We start from the raw sequence: 11746 nt of genomic DNA, 5'->3' as shown, positions 1-11746 counted from the left end.
TTTCGAGATATGTCATTGCCATCAGATAATCCTCCATTTTAGCCTTATCTGCACAAGATTAGACATCTCTTTTGGCTCCAAGCTCCTCCGGCCTGTTTGTGTGTCCATTCCTTGGACAGAAGGGAGCACAGTGTGCCGAAGCGACACTTGCCAGGGAAAAAAAAAAAGAAAAAAAGATAAGAGTGTGTCTTCAGTAGCGACCATAGAGATGCTGGAAATGGCTGTGAAGGAGGAAAATAATCACCACGCCGTCGCTTTCCTAAGGTGAATGTGCAAGTGATCTACTTCCACGGCTTGTTTTTTTTTTTTTTTGCCATGCTTACCGTATTTTCCGCACTAAAAGGCGCACCTAAAAGCCTTCCATTTTCTTAAAAGCTCACAGCGCGCCTTAAAATCTGATGCGCCTTGTGTATGGTCATTACGGTAATATTTCGAGCCCAAAATGGCTCCTTGCTCGAGACATGCTTACAATACAGAGTTCAAACTTAAGGCGCGAACACGGAAATAGAGCGGCGGCAAGAGAGTTCAACGTTAACGAGTCAATGTTATAACTTGCTGTTGGGTAAGTGGACAGTGTCGCTGCTTTATTAAATAAGTTTTACTGACATCTGATTGTTCTGTTGGTATTTCCTTGAGCGTAGCTCCATCTACTGGCTGGATTGTAGATTGCGTCTTATAATGCCCAATGTATGAAAAAAAAAATACCGTAATTTCCGGACTATAAGCCGCGACTTTTGTCACACGCTTTCAACTCTGCGGCTTATTTCATGAAGCGGCTTATATAAAGACTTTTCTAACGGCCGCCTGTGTACCGTCTTTCTTTGTAAATATCTCATGTTACAATATGGGCACCTGCGGCTTATACACAGGTGCGGCTTATGTGTGTACAAAATATTTTTTTCCTTTAAAAATGTAGTGGTGCGGCTTATAATCAGGTGCGGTGTATAGTCCAGAAATTACGGTATACAAAATAGGCCATTCATTGAAGGTGCGCCTCATAATCCAGTGCATCTTTTAGTGTGGAAAATACGGTGCCCCAGGAGAGAGAAATCACCACACTCGACCCAGTAAACCGGCAAAAGATGCGGTGTGATTCTTAGTGGCGCGAGGTCCGTGTCTTGCCGCCGGTGCAGGCGGAATGGAAGCAAATAGGTTGCTAGGTGGCACATTGAAAACTCGCGGCACACCACGGAGTGCTTTTGTTTTCCTTCATGCAAATTTGTGCTATCACTGTATATAACCTTTGTTTGAACTAGAATATCCCTTGGGCACAGCCAGTGTGTGATCATGATCTGCTGTGAAATTTTCCATAATTACATCTAGTTGCAAACCACGTGGATAATCATGCTCAAGGTTGCAAAGTGAATCAACATGTAAATGCACTTTCGATGATTATTCAGAAGTTGCATAACAAACAGTCTCTCGCTTTGCCAGAAGCCCTCAAACCAGCACCATTCGAAGGAAAGCGATGTTCAACAACATAAAAGAGAAAGCCGTTTCCAAATCTCAGTTCTTATGTCCGCACCACCTGTCCCATGCCTCTCAAATGTGAGAATTGCGACCCTCGAAAACCTCCCGCTCATGTACAGGATATAGCGAGCGAGAGCACACCACGCAAGCAAAATGTTCTCCCAAACGACTTGTAATATTCCCTCAAGGGACGGAGTGAGTGCTTGGCATTTGTTCCCCATGCTGTAGACATCACGTTGAGCAACAACGTTCGCTAAACGCATTTTTGCAGTCTGCCCGTTCAACATGAACCCTTTCAGGGACAGCGGTTACGACAGTGGACAGCTTACCATGTTATCAGGTTCCAGGGTGCACGAAAAGGTTCAATCAATTCACGTCAATTTGAAATTTGCCGACAAACACCGAGTTGTGCTCTTCTCAACCGAAATAACTAGTTTAGATGTCCGAGCCTGATAATATTGTTTGTTCTTCTGGTACTGTGCCCTTTCTGGTTGTAGAATGTAAGTTCCGCACTGACGGACATGGCGTCGGTGACTGACTTCTTTGGAAATGTGCCTGTACCCGGTGCTCTTGCTGTAGTTGTGCAATATTAAATTGAAGCTTCGCTGCGCTGAACGTGTGCCGATTGAAATGAGGCTGTTGTGATCTCATCGGGGACGGCGTCCATGCGCAGATGCTTATTTTGCTGAATCACAGCGTCATAGCCCAATCGGCCGATTGTCGTCGTTTGCGAGTCCTTGCGCAGGCAGACTCGGCCTCCTCCACCAAACTCACCATTCAACTCGTTTGAAGCATTTGTTAAAAAACAAAAAAAAAAACAGTGTGACTTCTCCCAATCAGGGTTCAAAAGTAAGCGTGATTTGAATTGTAACAATAATGAGAAACAAATTTTTTTTTTTCTTTCGGTTCACATTTGATTGTTGGTCAGTATGTGTGTGCTTTGGTGTTCCTGTGTTTATTTTCTTTACAAACGTGATAAGAAAATCCTTCTGTTTTTGAGAACTTTATGTAAATAATATCGTTGGTGGAAATGAACATTTGTCGTACAAGCGAGTTTTCTTTTGTCACTTGAAATCGACGAAGAAAACGAGAACAGTGGTGATGTTGGCGATCGCTGATTCTAACCGCCCTTCTTGAATAAGGGCTTTTGATGTCCGTCGTATTTTTGTGGGAGGGGCTCATGCACTTGGAGGAGGAAAAAGGGAAGAAGTGCTACCCGTTGCATCCCAGGCCCACTGTAGCAATACTGCCACGCAGCTTTACTCCTGGAAATAGAATGTGGAAGAAGCCTGACTCATCAATGCACTCTGATACGTATATATTTTATGAGAAGCATCAAAAGGCGGTCTCTATGCCCACCCTCCTCCCCCCATCTGTCTCTTTGGCTACGCCTTCCGCTGTCTTCTTATGGGCTTTGGGATTTACCGTAATGCCATTGTGTTCGACAGGATTGACCCCGCTCTCACACGGATCATGCCAGACCAAATTTGGAGGCGGGCTTTGTGTAGCTCGAGACCAGAAGTGGGCGAGCGCCTGGCCCTGAGGACTATTTGCACGTTTGCACGCACTCCTCTACACAACCGACATCACAAAAGGGACTTGCATCTTGCGTGGTGAAATTTAGCGAAATAAATCCCTGGATTTACGGGTACCTGTCAAGGCGATGAACACACGAATCGGCGTTATGAATGACAATGAGAGTAAAATTGATCTTTTTAAATACAGTGGCAACTCAACATTTGAGTGTCACTAAAGTGAAAATAAAGTTTTCAGGGAAAAAATAAATTTGAATTCATTCAGTGGTGGAAGTGTCATTGCTCAGTGGCTATTTTGGTGGCGCCACTGATGGAACAAGGGATGCTAAAGAGAAAACGGACAAAGATGCTAATCCTGCAGATGTGCAATATGGCTGAAGCAACAGTAAGACAATGTTATTAATAACGTTGAAATAATTCAATCATCGCTGTCCCGTGAAAACCAAGTCCATGTCCATTCTTGTCCTTTTTTTTAAAGAAAAATTGCGTTTCCGACATCCCAATTATGATTCATTATCGTCAATTGTTCGCGGGTCCACTATTCATAGTACAAAAGTACAAAGTAAAAATGTATTTTCGAATGTTTTGTATAATCTCCGTTTCGATTACTTACTAAAACCCACCGAAAGGAAACCAAAAAAAATCACATCCTGAAAGCTAAATTCGAGAACGGAAATGACGACAGGCCCTGCATGAGCAAATCAACATCCTAAAAGATGGCGAATTAACTGATGACAACTGAAAAAGAAAAATACCGTTGCCGAACAGAAGCGGCTGATTTTTGGGTTGACACAAGCGTCCGGCACATAAAAAAAATTCTCTTAAATGAGGCCATGGACAGGGAATTACTTTGAAATCTTTACTATTTTCAAATGCAGGCAGTAAATGTGAAAAGTCAGAACATAAAGATAGCCGAAAAATCAAATAATTTATTACTTCCTATCGCTGGTATTTTAAATGTGAATCGTGTTCTCCCATACGCACACAGTGACCATTTTTTTTTAAACAAACTGACTTTGACCAGAATGGATCATTTTCAATGTTTAGGGTTCCACTGTTTCCAAAATGTATCATACCATGGGCCATTCTCCATCAAGCTGCGTGCCAAAATTGGAACCCAAATGGCTGGCTCAAGTTATTTCCACGCCTCTCTATGTCCACCAGCGATATTAATGCACGTGTGGTTTCACATTTCATATTTCAGACTGGCCCCACCACAAACGTACTTACAGTTACTCCAGCAGCCTGCAGGAAGGACAGCCGATGCACTTCCGTCTCCATTTGTAATGTCATCCCATAGCGGGCGTCCCGAGGGTTGGGGGGCAGACGCCAACGCCACACATTTATTGATGCCCTAAAAATAATCTTTTACTCCAGATCCACCCCCTAGGAGATTTTTTGCTCCCTCCTCTATCTCTCTCTCTGCTGGTCGAAATAATTTGTCTTCACTTTGAGCAAGTCGGATCCACAGCCATCATGTGAGATCAGGCGGGGAATTGGAGGAAGGAGCAGAGCCGTTTCTAATATGGCCGCTGAAAAATGGGACTTAACTCGGGGCTCGTTTGGGATGGCGCGGCTAGCACTTGTCGTTTTTCACCTCCTCTCCGAACTTTCCGTGGCTCACCTCCTCAACAAAGAGTGCGCAAGCTTAAATACACACAATTGAGATGTGTACAATCTAATTCCATGTATTTCACTTCTTGATTTCTGTATTTTTGCCAACTTTGTAAAGTGTATAAATATCCATAAATATATGGACAAGACAGTACTGTATAGATTTTAGCTGCCTGGTAAGGTTCCTAGTATGTACTTGGTAGACCAAAAGAAGTGTAGAGCTGTTTCAAAAGCCAGTTACTGACATTCGCGCAGTAACTCGCCGCCACTGGCGCTTTTTATAAGTTTTATTTCTGCTTTATTTTTTTATTCTCGGCAGCGGGAGCCAAAGTGTGTTGTTCTTAATTTTGTCAATTCATTTGTTAGTTTGTTTTCCTTTTGCTGTCCCCCTTCCTCCCCTTCTTTAGTTTACAAGACACAGCAAGGTTCTGGCAGCCAGGAGAGTGCAATGGAACGCAGACTGGGACCCTGTGCATTAATGTGTGTGTCTGCGTGAGTGTGTGTGTGTGTATGCGTGTGCGCGTGAGTGTGTTAAGTGTGCGTTTGTCCACGCTAGTGCAAGTGCTAGTGCTCTCTGTGCAAAGCCCCCCCGCCTCCTCCCTCTGATGTGATCCGGTGTGTGTTCAGGTGCAAGATGAGCGTGTTGGCTGGAGCTGGCAGATGCCCACCCCCCCACCCCTCCAACTCCTTCATTCCAAAGCTTCATTTTAATCCTCCACCAAGTATAGATTTCCACTTCCTCCACTCGATTGTTCCTTTAGTCTCCCATTCAGAAGGTAATGCATACACCTCCAGAGTCTAATTTACCACTAATCCAGGCTCTCACATCTATCTGGGATTCTGTGTCCATTAGCGACTCATATTCCTCTCCTTATTTATTTTATTTTTTTTTCCAGCAAGAGCTCTGTGAACCAGAGAGTGATCAAGCAAGAAAAAACAAGGTAGAGCCTTGCACCTCCTCCCCAGGGCCAAACACTTAAAAGTAGAGAGGCAGCCAAAAACAGAATCGACGAATCAGAACTACACACAGTTAAACACGGTATGGCCCAGTCCACTTGTTCAGTTTTATGTCCTGTTTAGCTACCATGTGCTAACAACTTCAAATGATATTGAAAAAGTACAATAACAACTTCCAAAATACAGCGGTACCTCTACTTACGAAATTAATTGGTTTGGGAAGAAATTTCTTAAGTAGAAAATTTTGTGGGTAGAGACGTGTTTTCCATGTAAGTGCCCTAATCCCTTCCAAGCCACCGAAAATTCAGACATAGTTTCCTAAAGCATAAAAAGGCATCAAAATATGTAACAAATACATGTTACAATTAGATTATTGCGCAATAAATGAGAGTTGTGCATAATTTAAAAAAACAATGAATAGAGAAGAGAATAAAAATGATGGTCATTATCGCTTTTAACTGCGTCCTCATCGTTTTTTGCCCTCTTAAGTTCATGTTCTCTCTCAGAAGTGTTTTTTGCCTGGCGTTTTGTCAAGAACTGATCCAAGGATGATTGCTTCGAAAATGTCCAAGGTAAACATCAGCATAGTGAGCGATTGCCCGACGGGTGAACACTTTTTCTGGGTGATTCACATTTACGTAAAACTATCGGAACGCCTCATGACCGAGGGGCGATTGACAAGGATGTTGCAGAAACACATATCTATTTATCGATCTACACACATAGACATATATGGTCGAGGTCCCTCTTAGCCAATGGGATGCCAGGATGATGCCCAATCATAACCAATGGCAGAGCAGCTATAAGTATGTTGCGTTCAGGAAACTCCGAGCTCCAAGTAGCAGCCCATACTGGATTTTTACCTTTCGTATCTTGAAATTTCTTTCGTATCAAGAGGCAATATTTTCCAGTTGAGTCGTTTCATAACTTGAAAAGACGTTCGTAAGCAGAGGGACCACTGTACTGTCAGACTTCCATTTGAAAGTCAAAGCAGGTCAAAGCTCACAGTGACGACAGGGTCAGAGTTTTTAAAGACCTTGTAAATTTAATTTATTGGAAAAAAAAACATAGTAACTATTAATAGTCATTAAGAATTTTTTTTTTGCATATATGTTTTTCCTTTAAATTTTTTTTTTAACCACTCCTGTGAATGACTTGGCCCATTTGTCCATTTTCAACAACAAATGTGACCCTTGAGCCGGTAAAGGTACGCTCTCATCAGTGATCATTCTTTTCTTGGTCCCGCGATGGAAGTGTGGTGGGGTGTGGACGAAAGGCAACTAACTGTCAGCACAGCCAACCCCAAGTCAAAAGCAGCCATAGATCAAAGATCAAGTGCAGGATTGCTTGGCACTTTGTTTCGCAAGAGACAGAACAGCCTTAAAGATGGATGGGACCCGCTTGCTAGTGGGCTACTCGTTGTGAACCACAACTCCCCCTCCTTCGCGCACGCTAAATTTATAACCAAGTGCTCTGACGTATTGCTTGTTGTGCTTGCGTTGACGTCTCGTCTCTGTGTTAGCGTAGCATCGGGTTCTTACTGGGCGACCTCCGCAGACGTCCTCGGCCTCTCGGTACCTCGCACTTGAGTCCGCCATTTGCGTACAAGCCATGATTATAACAATGTCGTATTGATGCTTAAGTTCATGCCACCCTTCCACCACTCTGCCGCTTCCTACCTGCCGACATGCTGACCCCCCTTGAGAAGCAAAAGGGTGAGGAAGGCGAGGAGGCGGAAGAGCCCAGCGAGGCGGCAGAGTGGTTGCTCGCTTTGTCCCATCATGGATCGGGAGGTCAAATTGAGGGCGTCTGAAGGTCACACCCAGTAGCGCTTTGGTTTTGCGTTCCATGTTTTTTTTCTTCAGCCTCTCCTGTTTTTTGGCCGAGCGGACTGTGATCTTAATGGTGGTCGTTGTTCTCCCATCGGTGTTCGAGTGTGATGGATGGAGCCAAGGAGCTGAGCTCTGATTTTGTTCCATAATTAAAGAATCATTTTTACGACATAATTCAACGGCTTTCTTCGTGATTGATGAATCATTTTCGAAAACAAACTTGAAAGGGCTAATGCTAATTATTGTCACTGATGAATGAAGCATTGATGACATGTTGTGACCAGTTGGATTGCCATATATCAAACTGCTTCTAAAATCTCGTGAAGCCAGAGAATTTAACTACACTCCAGCAAAAAAAAAAAAAATGACGAAGTCCCACATTTGCAATGTTATCTTGCTTTTGGGGTTTTACTTGTCACACTCAGGCTCGAGTTTTGACTTGAAGCGGAAGTTGAGGTAAAAGAAAAACAACACATTTTTTCTCGACCTCAATAAATATTTCCGCATTTGTTCCCATATATAATGTGGTGGATATACGGTGGATATAAAAAGTCGACACACCCCAAATGACAGGTCGTTTTTTTCCCACAATTCACGCAGTCTGTAACCTCTTTCGAGAGGTAATTTTTTTTTTTTAAATCACTAATTAACCAATCACGTTCACACTCAACAAACAGAAGTCAGCACACAGCAGCATTTTAAGTGGCACTGATTATCCCCAAATAAATGATGCATGTTTTAGGAATCTTTTTCTGACATTTGTTTTTTGATGTCTGTCAGAATAACTGACAAGGGTTTGGAACTGCGGACAATTCCGGCCACTTTATCCAAGATCCCATTTTCAGCTAAAGGAAAACAGCCGCTGTTCAGGATGCTGCCACCACCACGATTCACTCTTGGTTTGGTGTGCTTTGCCATTTTTTAAAATTTTTTTTTTGGAAAGAAAGTCAAGTAGAGTGACTCATCAACTTTTCCAAATACAAAAATAAGTGTTGCAGAAGATGACATTTGACAAGGAATTTTGCCTTCATGTTTTCATCACCTGAAAAAAAAAAGTTATCTTGGAATGGCCCAGCCAGAGCCCAAACGTAATCCAAGTGGAAATATGTGGCCTGAATTCAAGACGGCTTTGCACAAGAGACGTCCTTGCAATCTCGCAGCACCTTAAACATGGAAGGATGGTCAAATATAATGAGGCGAGTACCAGATTTGTTCCTTTTTCAATTCATTTCATCACGAGAAGACTTTGGACGATGAGGTTCTCATTTACAGAATTTGATTTCCGTTTTCTGGAGTTTGGGTCGTATGTTAAATGTGATCGAGAGCACATCCGTATGTCTCTCCTTTGACTTTTCATTTTTTAATTAGGTCAACACGAACATACATTGTAATTAAACTGTCCAACAAATGATGAAAACCTCATGTCAACACTGTCATTGAACGTGTACTTTAATTTACTGATAATGATGGCCTCTTGCTTTTGAAGCGCATTAAAAAAAAAAAAACTACGGTGCTCTGAGCAACGCCTTAGTCAGCGGCATGATGACAGATTTGACCATTCTATTTCCAATCAAGATGTCACGCTTTACCCGTGCGGCTTAATTAGCTCATGCATTGTTGATAGCGTACCGTGCATGTGACGCTTTGCAATCTCGGCGGTGCTGATTGGAGCTTCATCCGCTCAGCACACTGTATTCACATTCCACTGCACCCTTGCGACCGCTAAAAATTATTCTATTTAATCTTGTTCTTGTCAGGTTCGTCAAGAGTTTCGCCGTGTGTCGTGCACGTCAGAAATTGTGCTTGTTTTAACATGAAAATGTCTTATATACCGACTGGATTCCCCTCGACGCTTCCTAATCTCTCTTCTTGGCGGCCAGGATATGTCAGTAAGTAAAATAATGTTTCTATTAGACTTGATTTATTGTGAAAGCAGAAATGTGTCGCGTACTGTAGAATTGTGACACGCCTATGTCTGTTTTCAAAAGGAGGATGTGAACTGAGTTTTTTTTGTTTGTTTGTTTTTGGTTTACTATTTTGAATCAAAAATAAAACTGCATTATAATCCAACATAAGCGGAAGGCAGTTAAATGTGCAGTACTCAAATAATTATCTGAAAAGATTCAAAAGGGTTTTCCGTCTTTCTATTAGACGACCACCACAAAACATACAAGACACATAAGATTTTATTTTCAACCCAATGTTGGTAATTTTGCAGGCAGACTGTGAGACGGAGGGCTGTGCCGCTGTGGGAGTGGTCACATGCAACTTCAAAGCGGCTCCTTTCAGTACCTTAAATGCTGCCTTCATATGCTGCTAGTTGCACACTAGAGTGTGCGCTGTCTTGTGACCGCTTGGAGACCAGGTAGGGCTTCGAAGTACGTTTCAAACTAGGTACATGTTTGAAAATATGATAACTGTTTTAAAAAGCAGTTTATATACAGGTGTATATATCTTTCAAGTGGGTCACAATTGAGCAAATTAGCAAACGAAAATATATTTGTCCCAGGTTGACAACTTTTGAGAACCACCACTGTAGAATATTTAAGATTAAACTCAGGATCCTCAAATGCAAGAATTTATTTTCACCACTGTTTCCAAAAATGCTCCTGGAAGTGCTCTATAGATTTCTGTTATTTGTTTTAATCCTTTGTCGATTTTTCACACTGGTGTGAAAGTTTGTGAGCTATATAAGCCCAGTAAATGAGCTCACTGTGATGCTTCCATGTTAATGTGCGCTCTCTCCATACCATCAGCGGCAGAAATATCGCTGTGTATTTTACTCCAAGCTGCCAGATTGGCCAATTAAGAGGAGAAATCCAAATGAAGCAGGAAGGAAATAAGAAAGAACATTGGTGCAGTGAGGCAGAGTGGGGGGGTGCGCCTCAGAGAGCAGACTTATAAAGAAGGGTCTTCTCAGCTGTCTTTTTATCTTTCTCCGACTCCAATCAACTCCATGGGCCGCATATTACAGCTTGTGCGGACACCGCAGTGATCCTCCTCCGTTGAGCTGGAGAGATCACAGTCAGGCTGAGACACAAGGTGGGCTTAGCAGCCGGGGGCCGAGCTTTGGTCCCTCCCTGAACTACGCCAGACGGCTGCAGAGGAGCCAAGCACAGCAGCTCAACAGGAGAGCCTCGCTTGGATCACCTCCATCTATTTTTAGAAGCGCCGCACCCATATGATCTCATCTTTGAAATCATCTCAAGAGTCAAACTGTTACGCCTTCATCAAAAGCGTTCACAACGTTAGATAGAGGATTTGCGCCGTTGTGGGAGTGAACACAGTCGGCTTACTGCCTGGCCAGTGAAAGCGGCTCCACTCATTCGCTTTATATTCAATGCCGGGGAGGCGCGCGCTGCCACAGCGTTTGACATTGCGACCTCAATGGAGTCCGTGCAGAAAATCGAAGCGCAGAAAGAACTGCAAACATACGTTGGGCATATGATGTAGAATTGTTTGATATTAGGCTTTCAAATTTGGGCTTGGGTTTCAAAATAGCATAAGGGTTTCATAGGTGGGTCAGGGTTTCAATTTATGGGATAGGTTTAGAGCTCACAAAAACTAGGGTTAGGGTTTCAAAGTCGGCTTTTAAACAAGGCTTAGGAATTTAAGCTGGGGTTCGTGTTACAAAGGAAGGTTCTAAACGAGGGTTAGGGTTTCAAAGTAGGATTGTAAAATAAGGTTAGGGTTTCAGAATTGAGTTAGGGTTTCAAAGTCTTAAGTCTTCTTAAATTATCCTCAGAAGAGGATAGTTCGACCGTGTTTTTTTTTCCCTCTCCCTACCTAGTGGTTTCCTTTCTGAACTCTGACTGTAAATTTCCCCATTGCGGGACAAATAAAGGATATCTTAAAGAAGTCTTTTAAACTAGGTCTCTTCAGACGGTGTTGCTGAAGGCCAGCTCAATTTTACGCTCGTAGTTTTTCCGCGTTGACGAGACTGCCGCATCATCGCCGAGACTCGCAACCGCTCAACCTGTTTGTAATCATCATGCAGAGAGCGGAGACATACAAACCGCTGTCTTGACACCAGTCAACAATCACATGCTCGTCTCATGACAACAGTTTCAGGTGCCACCGCACTGATGCGACCTCAAATGGAGCCTCTGCAAATGGATCAATGCGAATATGAAATATGCCAGCGATATGCACATTGTATTTAAGAGAAAAGAAGCAGGAAATGAAACTGTCACTTTCAATGTCGCAGGCGTTTCCCAAAGTTATTTTTGCGGACAAAGATAATGAAGTGCTCCAGACTTGGCATGACAGCATGTCAAGTAAAAAAAAAAAAAAAAAAAAAAAAAAAGGCAAAAAAAAAACAACCCCCGGGAAAAAAAT

The 11746-nt window shown here is 42.8% G+C and overlaps 1 long non-coding RNA gene across 1 annotated transcript in view; it reads left to right on the top strand.

Annotated features, from left to right (window-relative positions):
• The first annotated feature begins 8960 nt into the window (after positions 1–8960).
• Positions 8961–11746, top strand: part of LOC109507543 (uncharacterized) — a 4660-nt gene continuing 1874 nt past the window's right edge. The window contains exon 1 of the long non-coding RNA XR_002166483.1: positions 8961–9297. This is a non-coding gene — a long non-coding RNA (uncharacterized LOC109507543). The remainder of the gene's footprint in view (positions 9298–11746) is intronic.

Source organism: Hippocampus comes, unplaced genomic scaffold, assembly GCF_001891065.2.
Source record: "Hippocampus comes isolate QL1 unplaced genomic scaffold, H_comes_QL1_v1.1 scaffold186, whole genome shotgun sequence".
Lineage (NCBI taxonomy): Eukaryota > Metazoa > Chordata > Actinopteri > Syngnathiformes > Syngnathidae > Hippocampus > Hippocampus comes.
Note: the sequence above shows the minus strand (reverse complement) of the source record. Positions and strands in the feature narration are given on the sequence as shown.